This window comes from Astyanax mexicanus, chromosome 1, assembly GCF_023375975.1.
Source record: "Astyanax mexicanus isolate ESR-SI-001 chromosome 1, AstMex3_surface, whole genome shotgun sequence".
Taxonomy (NCBI): Eukaryota; Metazoa; Chordata; class Actinopteri; order Characiformes; family Acestrorhamphidae; genus Astyanax; species Astyanax mexicanus.
In genome coordinates, this window is record NC_064408.1 from 90,203,070 (window position 1) to 90,222,967 (window position 19,898).

The 19,898-nt window shown below is 37.5% G+C and overlaps 1 protein-coding gene and 1 long non-coding RNA gene across 2 annotated transcripts in view; both read left to right on the forward strand.

The window, feature by feature from the left end:
* The window catches only part of kcnb2b (potassium voltage-gated channel subfamily B member 2b), a 137,720-nt gene that overhangs the window by 40,241 nt on the left and 77,581 nt on the right, over positions 1-19,898 (forward strand). The window lies entirely within an intron of this gene.
* On the forward strand, positions 1,223-4,490 carry LOC125805579 (uncharacterized). The gene is made up of 3 exons (XR_007441354.1): positions 1,223-2,998; positions 3,161-3,379; positions 3,510-4,490. It is a non-coding gene; the product is annotated as an uncharacterized LOC125805579 (long non-coding RNA).

The window sequence follows — 19,898 nt, forward strand, 5'->3', positions numbered from 1 at the left end:
TGAATGGGTGGAGCTAAACTGCTGTAGGCTGAATGGGTGGAGCTAAACTGCTGTAGGCTGAATGGGTGGAGCTAAACTGCTGTAGACTGAATGGGTGGAGCTAAACTGCTGTAGGCTGAATGAGTGGGGTTAAACTGCTGTAGGCTGAATGGGTTGTAGCTAAACTGCTGTAGGCTGAATGGGTGGAGCTAAACTGCTGTAGGCTGAATGGGTTGTAGCTAAACTGCTGTAGGCTGAATGGGTGGAGCTAAACTGCTGTAGGCTGAATGGGTGGAGCTAAACTGCTGTAGGCTGAATGGGTGGAGCTAAACTGCTGTAGGCTGAATGGGTTGTAGCTAAACTGCTGTCGGCTGAATGGGTGGAGCTAAACTGCTGTAGGCTGAATGGGTTGTAGCTAAACTGCTGTCGGCTGAATGGGTGGGGTTAAACTGCTGTAGGCTGAATGAATGGGGTTAAACTGCTGTAGGCTGAATGGGTGGAGCTAAACTGCTGTAGGCTGAATGGGTTGAAGCTAAACTGCTGTAGGCTGAATGGGTGGGGTTAAACTGCTCTAGATTAAATGGGTGGGGTTAAACTGCTGTAGGCTGAATGAGTGGGGTTAAACTGCTGTAGACTGAATGGGTTGTAGCTAAACTGCTGTAGGCTGAATGGGTGGAGCTAAACTGCTGTAGGCTGAATGGGTGGGGCTAAACTGCTGTAGGCTGAATGAGTGGAGCTAAACTGCTGTAGGCTGAATGGGTGGAGCTAAACTGCTGTAGGCTGAATGGGTGGGGCTAAACTGCTGTAGGCTGAATGGGTGGGGCTAAACTGCTGTAGGCTGAATGAGTGGAGCTAAACTGCTGTAGACTGAATGGGTTGTAGCTAAACTGCTGTAGGCTGAATGAGTGGAGCTAAACTGCTGTAGGCTGAATGAGTGGAGCTAAACTGCTGTAGGCTGAATGGGTTGAAGCTAAACTTCTGTAGGCTGAATGGGTTGGAGCTATAATGCTGTAGGCTGAATGGGTGGAGCTAAACTGCTGTAGACTGAATGGGTTGTAGCTAAACTGCTGTAGGCTGAATGGGTGGAGCTAAACTGCTGTAGGCTGAATGGGTGGAGCTAAACTGCTGTAGGCTGAATGAGTGGAGCTAAACTGCTGTAGGCTGAATGGGTGGAGCTAAACTGCTGTAGACTGAATGGGTAAGTGGAGCTAAACTGCTGTAGGCTGAATGAGTGGAGCTAAACTTCTGTAGGCTGAATGGGTTGGAGCTATAATGCTGTAGGCTGAGTAGGTGGAGCTAAACTTCTGTAGGCTGAATTGGTGGGGTTAAAATGGGGTTAAAATGTATTTAATACATATTCAATATGTTTGACCAAATATTGTTCAGAAAAAAATAAAAAAAGTTTCCATGTATGATCTGAATTGATTTATTGTGTTTATATATAACTTGAAACAAGACAATATTGAAGTTTTAGATTAATTGGCCATTTAAATATCTTCAGATTCTGAAATGTATGTGTCAGCAGCTGTGGGTGTTCACCGTCATTCCCTGTAGCTTCCACAAAGGAAACAGCAGACAGGTCATCAATGTATGTCAGTAACTGTACATCAGTTAAATCAGATAGTGATGTCGCTTGTTGTCTTGTTGTTTCAGTGGACACTAGCATGTGTAAAGTGATCAGAGTAGGCAGTAATATCAGCAAAGCTTGCTGATTGCTCCTCACAAAGGCCCAGAACGCTGCTAAAGCATTATAAATGCCACCTGCTGTACTGGATCAGAGCAGAACCCTGAGCTCCATGAAAGACTGTTTTTCCAGTATGTGATTCCTCAGACTTGAAGGTCATCACATCAGAGCTTAAATGGGAATTTTTTCCACCGAATCCCACTCCGATTGTGTTTATGGTCTTCCGTTGAACTGGCGTCCGTCCAGGGCTTTTCGAGGCGTCCACATTCCTGATGACGCAACGCTTTATTTATTTCCACTTCTTCAGAGAGAGCTTTAGACCTCCGCTTTGTTCTGAGCGCCGTATTATTTTTAGAAGTTCAGTGAAGAAAAAAAAAAGAAAGAAAAAAAGATAGAAGTAACCAAGACAACGGTGAGCTACACATGCTGGCGGTTGCGTCCAGGCTGGCGATGAGTAATGTGATCACTTTCGCCAAATAAGAACAGCATGATTCTCATGCCTCTCGTTTCATTTTGCATATCGAGATGTAATTGTGGCTGTTTTTTAGACAAATGTTAGAACAGCACCATTCCATCAGTCATCAGAGCTAAGCTAGATATGCAGCACAGTGAGCGAGAAGTATTTTTAACAGATTTGGACTTAAAAAGTATATATTGGTGAGAGAAATGGTCTTAAAAATATAGTCAATATATCATTGAAACTGATCAAATCATTGTCATGATTACAGTTTTTCTCTATTGCCAAAACACAAAACCCAGTACTCTAAACCAAATGACCAGTTACCTAAACACATTTAGTAAAACTACCCCCCATTTGCCACAAGCACAAACACAATTCACCTGTAGACACTGTTCACAAAACCCATCCACTTTTTCTCAAAACTCTAAACACATTTTGCCTTGCTAAAACACATTTTGCATATATCTTTTTCTCCAATATGCATTGTGAAGCTCATGTGATGCAAAATGCCACCCACAGTCAGCAAAACTTGAACACAATGAACATATCTGGTGTCATTCAGTAAACACAACGACTCATAATTGAAAACACCTGTTGCAAATGATGTGACCTCACCTATATAAGTCAGTTTGTTGAAGGTTCCGAACAAAAATGGATGATCAAGGCAGAAGAAGAGGAGTTCGTGTCAGAGGAAGGAGAGGAGAAGGAGGGCGAGCAAGACTACGCATTTTCATTACAGATGAAATGAGAGCAACAGTCATTGACCACGTCATTGTCCACGGCATGACAATGACCGAAGCGGGACAACGAGTCCAACCTAACCTCAGCAGATTCTCAGTGGCCAACAATATTTGGGCCTTCAGAGAACACAGCAGGTACTGTATGGACTAGGTTTTTAGTCACTACACTAGATGTTTACAGTATACAGTACTATAGTGGCGTGCACCTACATTCAGACAAGTGCAATCATGGTTACAGTAAAAGTGTGTACTGCAAGGACCATTTCTGACCAAGTGACTGTATGTTTGTTTCTCTAGAGTTGAAAGTTTGCCATTTGCAGGTGGGACGCCTTCCAGATTCACACCAGCCCAAGAGGTCCTCATTGTGGATATGGTTCGGGAGAACAATGTGATAAGACTACGGGAGATACAGGAGAGGATCAGTGGTGACAACCATAGACAGAGTCCTCAAGCTCAAGGGTACCCTTTGAGCGCAACTCTGACAGAATAAAACACCTCCGTCACCAGAATGTGCAAGTAAGTACAGTACAATCCATCATGTACACGGTGGCCTACAGTACTTTACATGCAATACTATACTATCGTACTGTAATGTGCAGTATTGACTGTCTTTCTGAACACCTGAAAACACTATTTGTTTCCACAGCGGATCTTCGAGTTGGAGTCCATGGCCATACCCCATGAATTTATATTTGTGGATGAGGCTGGCTTCAACCTCACAAAAAGGAGGAGGAGAGGCCGTAACATCATAGGAGAATATTGCCTGTGACGTTGATGAGGTCCTGTGGCCCGACCCAGCCTGACGACGTGATGCCGCCCAATGATTTCAGTGTCCACATACAACTTACTGTGTCAATTTACATGTACAACGTACTGTAATAAAATAAATCGCACATTGTGAACATTGTGTTTTCAATTGTTACTGTACTGTATCTATTGTGTGTAATAGATCCTCCATGGAGTTTACAGTACTCATTTCTGCACTGAGTTGTGATATTACTGCATTTTCTGCATTATTCATTATTCCTATGAAATGCACAAATCTATAGTAAATGCCCAATACATATTTGAGAATAAATAAGGGTTGCTGAAATGCATCCTGGCAGAACTTTAAAAAGAACAGTCTCACACTCTGAAAATTGTGTTTTGAATGTTTTTGGTAATGTGGTTAATGATACTCAGTAGTGTGTACATTTTTGCAGGCCTTGAGCGGTATTGTGGTGTCAAAGTTTGCTTTTGAGCATATGAGCAACTGCTTTGGTGTGATGGGTTGGTTTTGCGCATTTGAGCAACTGTTTTGGTGTGATGGGTTGGTTTTGAAAAGAGACTGTGAGGTTGTGTGTACTTAGCTTTAGAAAAGTGTTTTGTGTTTAGAGTTTGTGAAAAATGAGGGGCAGTATCGTGAAATGCGTTTAAGCAATAGAGAAAACTGTAAAAAAAAACTGTGGTTCTGTTTTGCATTGAAAATGATAAGAATAAGTAAATCTGTCTAAAAATTGTGGCATGAGAGCATTGTGTAGACTGGATTATTGCACAGTTTAAACAGAAGCAATTACACTTCTAAAATGTGTAGTTAAATAAAATGTTTATAGAATTTTATAGAACAAATGATAAACACTTTTAAATGACTTTAAATGACTTAGGTCAATTCTTTAACCATTACAATTACAATTAAGTGAGTGTTTTGTACAGCTGCAACAACTAATCGATTAAAATATATTGTTATAATATTTGTCAAATAATTTAATAATTGATTAGTCGGGTCTGTGGTGAGTCATGAGCACTGCTATGATAAGTTCTATTTGTTCTCTCACTCAATGTTACTAGAGTCTACTAGAGTGTTTAAGCAAGACATGTCTCATTTTAATTAAATTTATATCTTACTCACATTTAGCAAATTTTCTGTTTCACTGCAGTTACATTCAGAGTAAAAGAAAATCAATCCAAGCATCTTTATTTTTATTAATATATTTAAAGCATTTTCAAGGTCTTTTCTGACATTTCTGATATTGCATAAAAAGTTTTGCAGTCACAGCCTACTGATATTTTCATTACAGATCCTGTTACTGTGTTTTTAAATAGATAATAATAAATAAAATGTATGTAAATCTTGGGTTAATTCTACATGTAAATGCTAGTATTTTATTTGTTTTGTAATTGTAGGTTGTGTGTTCTTTATACAATTACAATATAAGTTCTCTAAAATCATTCTTTAATCTGAGCAATATTTGATCATATATATTAGGTATGTATTAAATGATTTAAACTAATAAATATATTTGTTTTTTATACGATTAATAATTAGTTAATCGAAAAAAAATACAGATTAATTAATTTATACAATAATCGATAGTTTCTGCTCTATTCTTAAGCTTTTGCTGTAAAATGAGTATATCGATAAATAACAATAAAATTCAGTCTATTTTTCGGGGTAGAGAGGAATGGGTTTGGTCAAAGGTGCATTTGGGAAAAAGCCCATTTGAGACAAAGATGCATTTGGGACAAAGCAGCATTTTTGGGGATAGGAGCATTTGGTACAGTGGAGCAAAAATCATGGTTTTGGAAAAGGTGAAGGCAATGGTTTTAGCTTTTGCCAAAAGGGTGATGAAAGTGTGAAGTTATGTGGGGTAATGGTGAATTTGGTGTAAAGTTTCAGGGTAGGGGGAAAGGTGTTTTAGAGGGAAAAGAGCTATTCAGGCAAAGGTGTACTTGAGTCATAGGTGAGCTCTGTTCTGATCAGCTGCCACTCATTCAAAAACCACTCTGAACCTCTAGGAACTGCAGTATATATGGAAGGGGCTACAGTGTAAAAGGCTGCATAGGTGGAGAATAGTAAATAGGTGGAAACAGTGTCATTGTCAGACACAGTCTCGTAATTGTTTGGAAATTTGGCAGCTCATCCACCACTAAACTCCACTGGACACCTGCTGTCCCCACATGTCTCTTAGCTATTTCTGTTCTATTATTTCCCTTAGCTTACTCACATTGCACAACTGCCCCGTGCACGATGTCGTGTGAACATTTTGATGGAAAATCAGACATCCTTGACAATTTCAGAGAGAATGTGGGTGGTCACTCGGGACCTTTATTAGAGGGTTAAAGGTCAAAGACTCATCCTCTCAGAAGACCAGATCGTCCACCAATAAAATCACCTTAGAATGTGCAAATGATCAGAATTAGCAAATCTAACAAAAAACATCACGAGATGAGAGAAAGGCGTGAGTAGACTGGATTAAATCACTATTTAAACAGAAGCAATTACACCTCTGGAATGAGCGGTTAATTAAAATAGACTTGGCAGATTGAGCGTACTGTGTGTGTGTGTGTGTGTGTGTGTGTGTGTGTGTGTGTGTGTGTGTTGTGAGCTGCACATCATGACTGGAATGAAGCCCAGCAGGGGGGTCAAGTTCGTACCCCCTGGCCTTTAACAAATCTCCCTGATCAATTTCCAATCCGTTATCCGTTTACAATGCGAGGGGCACGTAGTGTCTGCTAAATTAACGAACGCCCACCTGTTGTTTTTCTCCTACAAGTGAGTTCAGATATGAGTGTGTGACACCACCCTGCTCCCCCAGCTATCCACATCCAAACACACACGCACACACACACACACACTGTACACCCTGTACACATGCTATTGTGGCTACACTACTGATAACAAAAAGTTTGGAATTTCTTGCCATATAATTGTTGTTATTTTTTATCAAGTAAATACTTAATTTAAGACAGTTTACCTCAATCAGTAAGCAGGTCCGCATTAGTGAACAATTTGATGTGATTATTTTCACATCATATTTTCACATCACATCTATACGAAAATATTGGGACATCAAAAAAGAGGTTATCTTGCTTTTGTAGGACTAACTGTCTCTACTGTTTGTACTAGCATTGTTCCCTTACTCATATTTAACTCACATTCAACTCATCTTCAAGTGTCCAACTCATCTTCAACTCTTTAACTCTTCTTCAATTCTTTAACTCATCTTCAACTTCCCCACTTATCTTTTAACTCATCTTCAATTGTCCAACCCATCTTTAACTGTCCAACTTATCTTCAACTGTCCAACTCATCTTCAACTCTTTAACTCATCTTCAATTCTTTAACTCATGTTCAACTTCCCCACTTATCTTCAACTCTTTAACTCATCTTCAACTCCCCAATTCATCTTTAACTCTTTAACTCATCTTCAACTCTTTAACTCTTCTTCAATTGTCCAACTCATCTTTAACTGTCCAACTTATCTTCAACTGTCCAACTCATCTTCAACTCTTTAACTCATCTTCAATTCTTTAACTCATGTTCAACTTCCCCATTTATCTTCAACTCTTTAACTCATCTTCAACTCCCCAATTCATCTTTAACTCTTTAACTCATCTTCAATTCTTTAACTCATCTTCAACTTCCCCACTCATCTTCAACTCCCCAACTCATCTTTAACTCTTTAACTCATCTTCAATTCTTTAACTCATCTTCAATTCTTTAACTCATCTTCAATTCTTTAACTCATCTTCAACTTCCCCACTCATCTTCAACTCCCCAACTCATTTTTAACTCTTTAACTAATCTTCAATTCTTTAACTCATCTTCAACTTCCCCACTCATCTTCAATTCCCCAACTCATCTTCAACTTTCTGACTCATTAAACTCATTAAACATTCAACTCTTAAAGTTATCTTAATGTAAATGTTCAACTCCAACTCCCCATCTCATTTTTTCTCAATTCCCCAACTTATCTTCAACTCCACCAACTTATCTTTAACTCTTCATCTCATCTTCAACTTCACCAACTAATCTTCAACTCTGCAACTCATCTTCAACTTCCCAACTTATTTTCAACGCACCAACTCATCTCAAACTCCACCAACTCATCTTCAACTCCTCCACCCTTCCACAATCCCTTAACTAATCTTCAGGTCCTCAACACATCTTCAAATCTCCTACTCATCTTCATCTCCATGAACTAATCATCAACTCCTTAACTCATCTTTAACTCTCCAACTGAGCTCTACTTATTTTTTTATTCCCTAATTAACGCTAAAGTAATCTTCAACTCCCCAACTCATCTCACATCAAAGTGTTGGGTACGTTGTGTTCTCAATTCAGAGAACACAGTGCTGGGAGTAGGGTTTATACACTTCTAGGCCACACTTGGCATTAAGCATAGTGCTCTAGAGAGTCTTTTTTTGTGTGTACATTTGCATATGTGTGTGTAAATTAAATCAGCCAAATGTACAATTAGAGGGGGTATCTACAAACCTTTGGAAATACAGTGTACAGTGTATATTAAATCATTTGGACGTTTGTTGAGAAAGTAAAATACTGAAAACCAACAAAAGAAAAAGAATCATTTGTATGTAAAAGCGAATGAATAATGAATAGCTAGGTGTAACCTCATGTTTGAGAGGTCGCCACTTTGCTCTGATTCTAGAGAGTGTTATTATTGTTTATGTGCGTCTGCTGAATTGGTTTGAAATTGAAAGTCATGGCTGGTGCACACAGCACCTTTAGGAAATGGCGGTGTGTAAAATTCATTTCACCTCTGTTATGTGAGAGGATTTGATCTGGTCCTCAACACAGCGATAATTCGGAGGTTGATTATGCGGCATGGTCTAGTTCTGTTATGCCCTGCAGCTACAGCCTTTTCTGTTTAGCGTCTCACTACTAAGATCCGCATTATCGTTCCGTTGCTAATGAGAGTGGGAGGCCTGCCAGGGCTTCATTATCTCTCCGGTTTGCATGAGGTGTGAGGACACCCTGGGCTTGTGTCCGCGTTCCACGACCGCTCTCTCGTAACACATTTCACCTTTCACAACCAGCCTCTGTGAACAAATGCAGCAGCACAGTTCAGACTTTATGCGCTTTTACACAAAGGTCATGTGTAAGGCATCAGTGCTGCAGCTCAGACGTTTACGTGTTTATGGTGATGTGTGTGTGTGTGTGTGTGTGTGTGCACAGATGAAATATTAGTAAAAGTCACTACGTGTGAAAGAGTACAGCCACTGAAGTGCTAATTAGTACCCAAAAATATAGTATAAATAAGTCTTTAATTAAAAACAGCTGTTTAGTTTATAGAAAGAAAGTTCAACACTAGGGGTGGGCGATATGGCTCTAAAATAATATCACGATATTTCAGGGTATTTTTGCGATAACGATATACTTGGCGATATAGGAAAACAGAAAAATAAAGAATTAATTTCAGGAATATAGTGTAAGAGTATAACAGCATAATCATAATGTGGCAAAATAAATAATATAGCATAAAATAATATAATGCAGCAAAAAATATTGCAGAATATTTAGTGCATGCATATAAACTGCAAACTAAAACAATTATACAATAAATACACTTAAAGCTTCACAGTAAATAATAGACTACTTTAAGACAGAACATCTCTATCACGATATGGATTTTTAATATCACGATATTTCTGTGTCACGATATATTGTATACGATATAATATTGCCCACCCCTATTCAACACTAAAGATTTTACTGGGCTCTTTGGTAAATGAAGTCCTAATTCACAAGTGTGGAACTCAGGATTCTAGATGCTACAGGAATTTACAAGATAAAATTTGACTTTTACAAATGATAACAGTAAACTTGGCTATGAAACAGAACAGAATAATACAGTACCAGACCAAAGTTTGGACACACCTTCTTATTCAATGTTTTTATTTTTTTTATTTCTTTTTTTCCTACATTGTAAATTAATACTGAAGTCATTTAGACTTTGAATAAACACATAAATAAGCATGTAGTAACTTAAAAGTGTAATTCTTTTGTAATAAAAAACTCTGAATGTGAAGCATTGAGGTGCTCTTATCTGGGGGGCTGTTAACTTGCAGTTTCTGAGGCTATAACCTATCCTGTGTAACAGAGGTAACTATTGGTCTACCTTTTCTGGGGTGGTCCTGATGAAAGCCAGTTTCATTATTACATTTTTATGGTCTTTTCGACTGCACTTGAGGATACTTATATATGATCCATAGGCTATTTAATACAGAGAAAAATACATAGGATGGGTATTCTCTGTTATGTTTGTGTTTTTTTTTTTTTTGTGGATGTGTCTACCGGATTTAACCAGACGAAATATTGCTACACCAGTTATCTTTAAGTGTGTGATTTAATTCTAGAAAAAAAAGTTTGTTTGTGTAAAAATAGGTTTGGTTTCTGGATGGCAGGCACTCAACAGTACAGTACAGTCTTGTACAGATATATGTTACTGATAAGTCAAAGTCAAAGTGTTTTTTATTGTCATTTCAGCTATATACAGAGTACACAGTGAAACGAAACAACGTTCCTCCAAGGACCATGGTGCACATAAACACAGTGTAGACAGAACAATAGTGCAACAGTACAAAAGTGCAGACAGACAATACAACACAATACAGACAAAGAATAATAAATAACAAGACAGTGTGCAAATTTTGCAGTGTGCAAAAAAAGACCAGGTGAGGTAGTAATTACTCTATTACACAGTGTGCAATAGAGTCCAGTGAGGTAGTAGGGTTTTTAGTGCTTTCCATTTTCTGGGGTAAGTGGGGTAAGAGTTTGTGTGCATGTTCAGAAAAAACATCAGTTCAGTCTCTGCAGTTGAGGAGTCTGATGGCTTGGGGGTAGAAGCTGTTGCAGAATCTGGTCGTGCTGGACCGGATGCTGCTGTACCTTCTTCCCGAAGGCAGGAGGGAGAACAGTTCGTGTGAGGGATGAGTGGGGTCATTCACAATGCTAAGAACTAAGTTTTAACTGTATTTTATTATATGTATTTTTATTATTTATATATGCAGTTTATATGCATGCACTAATATTCTGTACTTAATTATTTTGAAATATGTCTTTTTTGCTATATTAGATTATATTTATGGTGCATTATATATTTTGTTACACTGCAATGATTATATCCAAAATAGAGTCTTGGTAAGTAACTGTTGTTTACAAAATAGACAGTAGTTTGTTTTTTTGTTTGTTCCTATTTAATGTTTGTTTAACTCTTGTGTGGTGTTTTGGTCAATTGATCATTGATCAAATGATACTAAAAAAATATTTTTTCTAACACAAACTCATTGACATTGGCTCATTTTTTTGTGAAAAACATATATTAAAACACATTTTCGATAAACACAACACACTGTACAACCCCCATCCACATTACTTCATTTATAAATTTGAAACTAAACAAATTTTCTACTCATATCTTGAGTTTAATTCATTTTCTTTTACATTTTATTAAAAAACTAATAAAAAAGTAGCACTTTTTGAAAGAAATGTAACATAAGAAAGGTAAAGGGCAAATATTAACCATGTAAGCTGTTTATATTGCTTAGGTGAAGCAAGCCTGTGTAAAGCATTTTAATGTAAAATTACTTAATTTTGCTGAATTAAATACAAGTAACAAAGTAAACGAGTAACAAAAAATATGAACACCACACAAGGGTTAAATTATTTTGATATAGCAGTTTATTCTTCAAATTAATAAAATGATTTTAATCGTGCTGGTTATGATTGTTGACTGGTTCAGTCATGCTGATACTGTCTCACCCTGTCTAAGTAGTTTGATCATGTTGATCCTTCTTAGTAACTCTGGTTATGTGGCAGTCATCCAGTTGGCTCGTGCTGTTTTTTGCTGGTTATACAGTTTTAGAATAATGTAAATTATATATATATATATATATTTTTGTGTGTGTGTGTGTGTGTGTGTGTAAAATGTAACTGTAATAATATTACATGTGCAGTATATTACAGGACTTACTGTAGAAATTGCTGCTTTTTTATCTGTAGATCTTAGTGTTGAGGGGTGTTAAACTGAGTGAGCGTTGATTTCAGCTGGTTGTCAGTTTTATTAAATAAAGCCGTGTTTAGTGTTTTATCTGGGGGAATGGATTTACATCTCAGCGCTGTGTTGGTGTTCTCTGCATAGTTAGTGTGTGACGGAAAGCGTTGTTTTGGCATGATGAATAATTTCGTGGCACCAGTGCGCTCGCGAACCGCTGATTAATGCGGGAATGGCTAATCCAGAGGCCTGGTCCATGCTTGACCTGTTCATTAGTCCTGGACGTGGTCAGGTGTGGGGGTTGGGGGAGATGTTGTATAGCTGTTTAAGGATTAAAATTAGTTTAGCAGCTGATTCTTTTACTCAGTGTGAACTTGAAAGTCCTGTTTACTGTACGTCCTGCGGAAATTGGGACATCTTACCCCTGTCTGACAGGACACCAAAGATAATTGACCCCGAGGGGCCAAGATGCTGTTGCATTTATTTTGGACAGAGCTAGCACAGTGGTCACACAGTGCTGGAGTGCTGGAGTGTGTGTGTGTGTGTGTGTGAAGGGTTGAGAACTACAGGATTTATGTGCAGACTCAGCAGCAGTTCTGCTTGGTAATTCATACTTACACACACACACATGCACACGTAAAACACACACACACACACACACACATTGCAGATACTGCTTTTCTGTCTTTCCCTCTTCTTCATTTTATTTCACTCTTCATTCTCTCCATCTCTCTCTCTCTTTTCTCCCTCTCTAATAAAGTGAGCTGACCTTGATTAACCCCTGCTTTGTCCAGTCCGGGTGTGTTTGGGACTCTTGCTGCTGTGGCGTTTCCTCTTCGGGCTGCAGTGTGAGCTGTGTGTGTGTGTGTCAGTGTGATTTTCTCCTCTCGCTGAATTGTAAAGGACAACCCCCCCCTCACCCTCACAACTCCCCTCACCCCCTCTCTCTCTCCCTCTCGCTGTCTGTCTCTGCTCTGCCGCTCACTCTCACTGACTCGGGGTGGTTAAATGCAGATTAAGGGTGAGCGTGATATGCAGTGCAGGAGCTCCAGCTTCAGCTCACACTGTCACAATACCCCTTGAGGGTGACCACCTGGTTGCAGAAAATGTTCTAGTTGCTTTCTTGCAGGTGGATATGTGCTTGCAAAAGTATCCTAGGTGGTTGCTTTGGGGTTGCAATGGTACGGCATGAGCTTTTTGTATCATGTGATACAATGGTATGAAAAGGTTTGGGCACCCCTGATCATTTTTATGATTTTGCTTCATAAATCATTTCAGTAATTTCAGTTCAGTACTGTATATCATATAGCAAACCAACAAATAACTCAGTTTTAGCTTCATCAGTCCACAGCACCTTATTCCATAATGAAGCTGGCTGGTCTAAATGAAGCTTTAGCTTTATCATACCTCAAGCGACTCTGTTTGTGGCGTGTGCTCAGAAAAGGATTTTTCTGCATTTCTCTCCCATACAGACTCTCCTTGTGCAAAGTGCTCTGAATAGCTGAACGATGCACAGTGACACCATCTGCAGCAAGATGATGATTATGTAGGTCTTTGGAGCTGGTCTGTCGTCTGTGGGTTGACTATGACTGTTCTCACCATCCTTATCCTCTGATTATCTGAGATTGTTCTTATCCTGCCATTTCAGACCTTAACTAGAACTGTGTCTGTGGTCTTCCATTTCCTCACTATGTTCCTTACAGTGGAAATTGACGTCTGAAATCTCTGAGATCTGAGCTTTTTGTATCCTTCCTCTAAACCATGATGTTGAACTGTCTATGTTTTCAGGTCATTTGAGAGTTTAGGTTGTTTTGAGGTTCTCTTGTTGCCTCTTTTCAGAGAAAATGCAAAAGAGGAAAGAAACTTGCAATTGGCCACTTTAATCCTTTCTCATAATTGGATTCACCTGTGTATGTTGGTCAAGGGTCAATGAGCTTATTAAACAATTTTTGAGTACCAATAATTAGTGCTAAAGGTATTTAAATTAATAAAATGACAAGGGTGCCAAATTTATGCACCTGCCTAATTTAGTTTAAAGAAACTTCATTTCATTTCTTAAATATCTTTTTAAAATCCATCTGCTATATGATATATTTAACTGAAATTGCTGATCCAAGCAACTCATCATTTATAAAGGAAAATCTGAAAAAAAATATCAGGTGTGCCCAAACTTTTAATACCCCTGTATAAGTGTGGTGCACATACCGTACATTTTTCAGTATTGCTACACACAAAGTTTCTGAACCCATATTCTCAACTAATAATAATCTCATAATAAGCAATATTACATAACAGACAATATTTAGATTTTTTTGCAGTTCAGCTCAGGGAAAGAAGCTGTTCTGTAACAAAGTGACTGCAGTGTGAGATGGAGAGGCTGAACCGTGTGTGTGTTTATCAGCGATGGCTTCCTGTGATAAGGATGTGTGGTGTGTGTGTGTGTGTGGGGTGCGGAATACTCTGAATACTAAGCGCATGTCAAGAACAGGGAATAAAATCACCAAATCCAGCTTCAGGTTGTAAAGCCTGACCCTGTCCTCCCCCGCACGCTGTGTGTATGCACAGCGGATAATGATTTAGCGCTTTGCTCGCATGCCGGGCCAGTTACAGCAGCCTGGGCGATCAAAGGAAATGGACTGTGCCATCCCACCCCGAAAATAAAACCACCTGCAAACAGTATTCTATATAAGGCTCAAAAGGCCTGAAGAAGACCACCAGCCTGGCCCATAATGAACAGCAGTAAAATGTTTTATGGTAATGGATTTGTGCTGATCTCCCATAAAGAAACGGTGTAAGAAGACCGGAAAATAACGGCAGTTCATTTAATCAGTAATCTGGACTGCCTGCAAACGAATTTGGTCATAAAATATAAAGAAAGATTTAGAACAGATATGATAATATGGATGTAACCCGTGTCACATGTATGAAGGGCAATGGCATAATTAGGGATGTAGTGATCTCAGCCAGTAGATCAGGATATGTGCTGATCCATGCATAATTCAGCAGACCGTGCTTTATCCGGTTCTGATCCTTTGTTTTTACTGCTGTGTTCTGGCGGACATTATTATTAACATGCTTTACTATGGTTCTGCAAATCTGTTCTACTAGTACTTAAACAATGTTTGAGCCCTTTTTTTTCCAAATATTCCTTTTTAAATTAGTCATTTTATGTGGCTGAGTTGCTGTTGTTCCCAGTCACTTTTTCTTTGTTATAATATCACTGACAGTCGACTGTGAAATTTTTACTACTGAGAAAATGTTACGACTGGACTTGTTACACAGGAGCAACATGGAAGTATTTTACTATGATTTTGTAAAAATCTGTACTACTAGTGCTTTAACAATGTTTCAGCCCTTTTTCTCCAAATATTCCTTTTTAAATTAGCCAACCATTTTTTTAAGCATTCACTAATCTGTCTTTGCATTCATTTGAATTTGAGTGACAACTCATTCTTAATCCATAGGGTTTAATACAATGTTGGCCCATCCTTTGCATCTATAACAGCTTTAACTCTTCTGAGAAGACTTTCCACAAGGTTTAGAAGGTCAAACATAATGAGCACACTATGTGACTCATCTGAATTCTGTAATTTTATGTGGCTGAGTTGCTGTTGTTCCCAGTCACTTTTTCGTTGTTATAATATTACTGACAGTCGACTGTGGAATTTTTAGAAAATGTTCACAGGTGCAACATCAAAGTATTTTACTATGGTTTTGCAAATCTGTACTACGAGTGCTTTAACAACGTTTAAGCTCTCTTTTCTCAAAATGTTCCTTTTACATTAGCCAAACATGTTTTAAAAAAGTATTTGCTAATCTGTCTTTGCATGCATATGAACAAATAAATGAATCCGTAGGGTTTAATATGATGTTGGCCCACCCTTTGCAGCTGTAACAGGTTTAACTATTTTGAAAAGGTTTAGGTATTTTAGCTTTTTGAGTTTCTGTTGTTCCCAGTGATTTCCACTTTGATATAATATCATTGTTATATTATCAACAATATCACTTTGTTATAATATCAACATTTGACTGTGGAATATTTATTAGTGAGGAAATTTCATAACTGGAATTGTTGCACAGGTGCTACGTCCTATCACAATACCACACTGGGATTTAAAGCTGCTGAGATTGACCCATTCTTTCACTAATGCTTTACTGCAGTCCACTCATATATAATGTATATGTAAGTGTGTGCTGGTTGTACACATTCTTAGCTTATTTTTCACAGTGTATTTATAATGTGGTAACAGCTGGCACTGTTGGGCTCCTGAGCATGACCCTTAACCCTTACTGCTCCCCATGCACCACAGAAATGGCTGCCCACTGCTCCAGGCACATGTGCTCACTGTGTGTATGTTCTGAGTGTATCATTATTGTGTATGTGTGTGTTCACTGCACAGATGGGTAAAAGGCAGAGGCTGAATTCCATCTGTGCCCAATACAAGTATGGGAATTGTGGTTTTCCTGTCTCTATTTGCCTGGATGGGATATTTCTGAATCATTTCTAAAGTTATAAAAGCTATAACCACCCACAGTGAACAGTTCAGTGATTGGTAATGATCTAGATCAGCATTATCTGGCTAGAAAGTCTCAAGGATCAAACATACTATCAAACCAGTCTTGGCTAATCGAGTACATTTGGGTTAAGCTGGGCAGGAACATTTGACTGAACTTTCTCTTTAAGAAATATGCAGACCCTTAGCACGCTTTAAAGGTCATGTGAGTCAGGCATGTAGAAGGTGGGAGAAAAATGGTTAAAGAAAATGAGTTACAGGCCGGATTGGAAGTGATTGCACTTACAATATTAATTTAATATCACATCACTGAGAGCTGGGCTTGGAAAGGAAACCATCTTCTGCCTGCAGTAGCCATCATTTCCCACTTTCATTCATCAGGCAGGGCGGAGGGGGCGGCGCGTGATTAATGGACACATGGAGTGAGAGCATGCGTGTTTGAGGTTTTTCCCCTTTGCCTTTTTCTCTGCAATGTATCTCTCACTTTTGACTCGGCCACCTGCGACTCCTGTCAGTTATGGATTTCTGCAGCTTTAAATGATACATAAAATCTGAACCCCAGCTGGTCCAGCTGCTGGATGAGGAGATAAATGAGACGCTGTCACTTCAGCCATCATCTGCAGGCTTACAGTGGAATTATGAGCTTGCAGAGTAAAATCAAATTTAAAATGTCTTATAATTAATATGAAATTGCAAAACTACAAATATATTATGTATATAAAAGAATCTCCAATATAAATTTATGTTTGACAAAAATGGTATTTTTATTAGAAAATGTAAAATACATAAAAAAGTACATTTCTACTTTTTGAAAAATAATAATTCAAGAAAATGTATAGATACTAAAATATCAAGTATATTTTATTTAACTAAATATAAAATATACATACAGCTCTGTAAAAAAATATGTTTCTGAATTAGTTGATTAGTTAAAAATATGTTTCTGAATTAGTTGATTAGTTTCTCTGCTTTTGCTATGTATAGGTATATGTTTGAGTAAAATTAACATTGTTGTTTTATTCTATAAACTACGAACAACATTTCTCCAGAATTACAAATAAAAATAGACATTTAGTTAGTATAATCATTTAGATCATTTATTTGCAGAAAACGAGAAATGGCTGAAATAGAAAAAAAAAGATGCAGAGCTTTTAGACCTCAAATAATGCAAAAACAAAAACAAGTTCATATTCATAAAGTTTTAAAAGTTCAGAAATCATCTATATTTGGTGAAATAACCCTGGTGGTTAATCACAGTTTTCATGCATCTTGGCATGTTCTCCTCCGACAGTCTTACACACTGCTTTAGGGTAACTTTATGCCACTCCTGGTGTGAAAATTCAAGCAGTTCAGTTTGGTTTGATCATCTATCTTCCTCTTGATTATATTCCAGAGGTTTTTATTCTGGTACAAATTTTTAAGTGGCCTTTTATTTTTTTTTCCAGAGCTGTATTTTTGATCAAAGCATAATGTATCTAAATATAGAGAGGAAAACACATTAAAGTGAAAAAAAAATGTCACAAGCATTTTTTTTAAAGAAAGAACAAAATCAAATTAATAAAATATTGGTCTTCTGGCCTTAGACACAGCTAAAGTTTGACTGTGGTGTTATGGGCTAGTTGTAGTATATGCTGAATCATAATAATATAAAATGCTATAATTAAAAAAAAATAACATTTTGAAAGAGAGAAACAAATAAAGCAATTAATGAATAAAATCAGTCAGCTGTGTGTTACTGTGCAGTTAATGCAGTAACTCTGCACTGTGTCTGTAATTGCTCTAAATCTGTCATGTCTGTGTTGTGTGTAGGTGTTCAGTGATATAAAAATGCTGACTATACCCTACATACTCCCAGAACAGAGTTTTAGCACTGAATTTATTACTGTCTTATGCAAAGGTTTGGGCACTCTTTTTAAATGACCCATTTATTTGAGGAACTGTCTGCAGGACACAAGCTCAAATATGTCATGCTTTCATTACAATTTAGACACAATTACTATTTATTTACTGAAAAATGCAAATAATATGTATAAAATCTATAAGTTTCTAATTTAACCCCATTTTCTAACCAATTCGGAAGGCCAGTGACCAAATCCCATTCATATGAATTCCTGCTATCACTAGTAACGCCCCCCACACAAGCAGAGTGAAGAATAAATATCACATGCCTCCTCAGACACACGTGAAGTTAATCACTGTCTCTTTTACAACTGCCGCTGCCAAAGCATTTGGAGGAAAGCGCAGCACCCCAGCTCTGATACTTCAGCTAGCAGATACCTGTGCTGACTGACATCACACAAGGAATAATGTGGAGAGAGAGCACCATCTACCCACCCAGAGAGAGCATGAACAGTTGTACTCTCTCAGACTCTGGCTGCTGATGACAAGCAGCATAACCCAGGATTTGATCCAACAATTATACATTTTAATATTTTAAAACATAAATGGATTTTAAAATACAGTCGTTTAAAAAAATTATGATAAAACAGGGTCAGTTTTTTTATGTTTAAATTAAGCAACAGTTGTTTTCACAACAGGGGACTGTGATTGATTGTACAATAATGATATCAAATCTGATCTTAATTGCTGCCTTGCATCATACACTTAGGACTGAATTTCTCACCATACTGATAATATATCATCATTTGTGCTGTGCATTAGCAAGAACATTGGGATATAATACCTGTCAGGTACAGTTGTTACAATTCAATATGTCATACACATACACAGCTCTGGAAAAATATACGAGACCACTTACAAATGATGAGTTTCTTTTATGTTATTAAATTGAAAACCTCTGGAATATAATCAAGAGGAAGATGGATGATCACAATCCATCAAACCAAGCTGAACACAGCTTGAATTTTCACACCAGCAGTGGCATAAATTTACCCAAAAGCAGTGTGTAAGACTGATGGAGGAGAACATGCCAAAAAGTACGAAAACTGTGATTGAAATCCAGGGTTATTCCACCAAATATTGTGGAATATTACATTTCTGAACTCTTAAAACTTAATGAATATGAACTTGTTTTCTTTGCATTATTTGAGGTCTGATGGCTCATTTCAGCCATTTCTCATTTTTAAAAATAAATGCTCTAAATGACAATATTTTGATTTGGAATTTGGAAGAAATGTTGCCCGTAGTTTATAGAAAAAAACAACAATTTTCTTTTTACTTAAACATAAACCTATAAATAGCAAAATCAGAAAACTGATTCAGAAACTGAAGTGGTCTCTTCATTTTTTTCCAGAGCTGTATATAATATATAGTGATACTTTAAACAAGGCGATATATTGCAATTGTTTAAATGAAAGCTCTCATATTATAAAACAAACAATAATATGAATACAATCTGAGTAAAAGAATATTTACTTTTCCTGCAGTCAGAATAGTGGAATTTTTAGTCCGAGTACAGTACAGTAGTTGTAGTAGTAGTGGTAGGGTTTAAACACAACACTAAATTGTACACTGATAATTGTATACTGATACACTGATAATTGTAAACTGATACACTGATAATTGTAAACTGATACACTGATAATTGTAAACTGATACACTGATAATTGTAAACTGATACACTGATAATTGTAAACTGATACACTAATAATTGTAAACTGATACACTGATAAATGAAAATCAGTACTGTGTTTTCAAAGTATTGCAAAACAAAATACTGTAATACGTCGATATATTGATATTTTCATGTTGCCCAGCCTTTAGTTTCTCTGTATGCAGAAAGAGCTC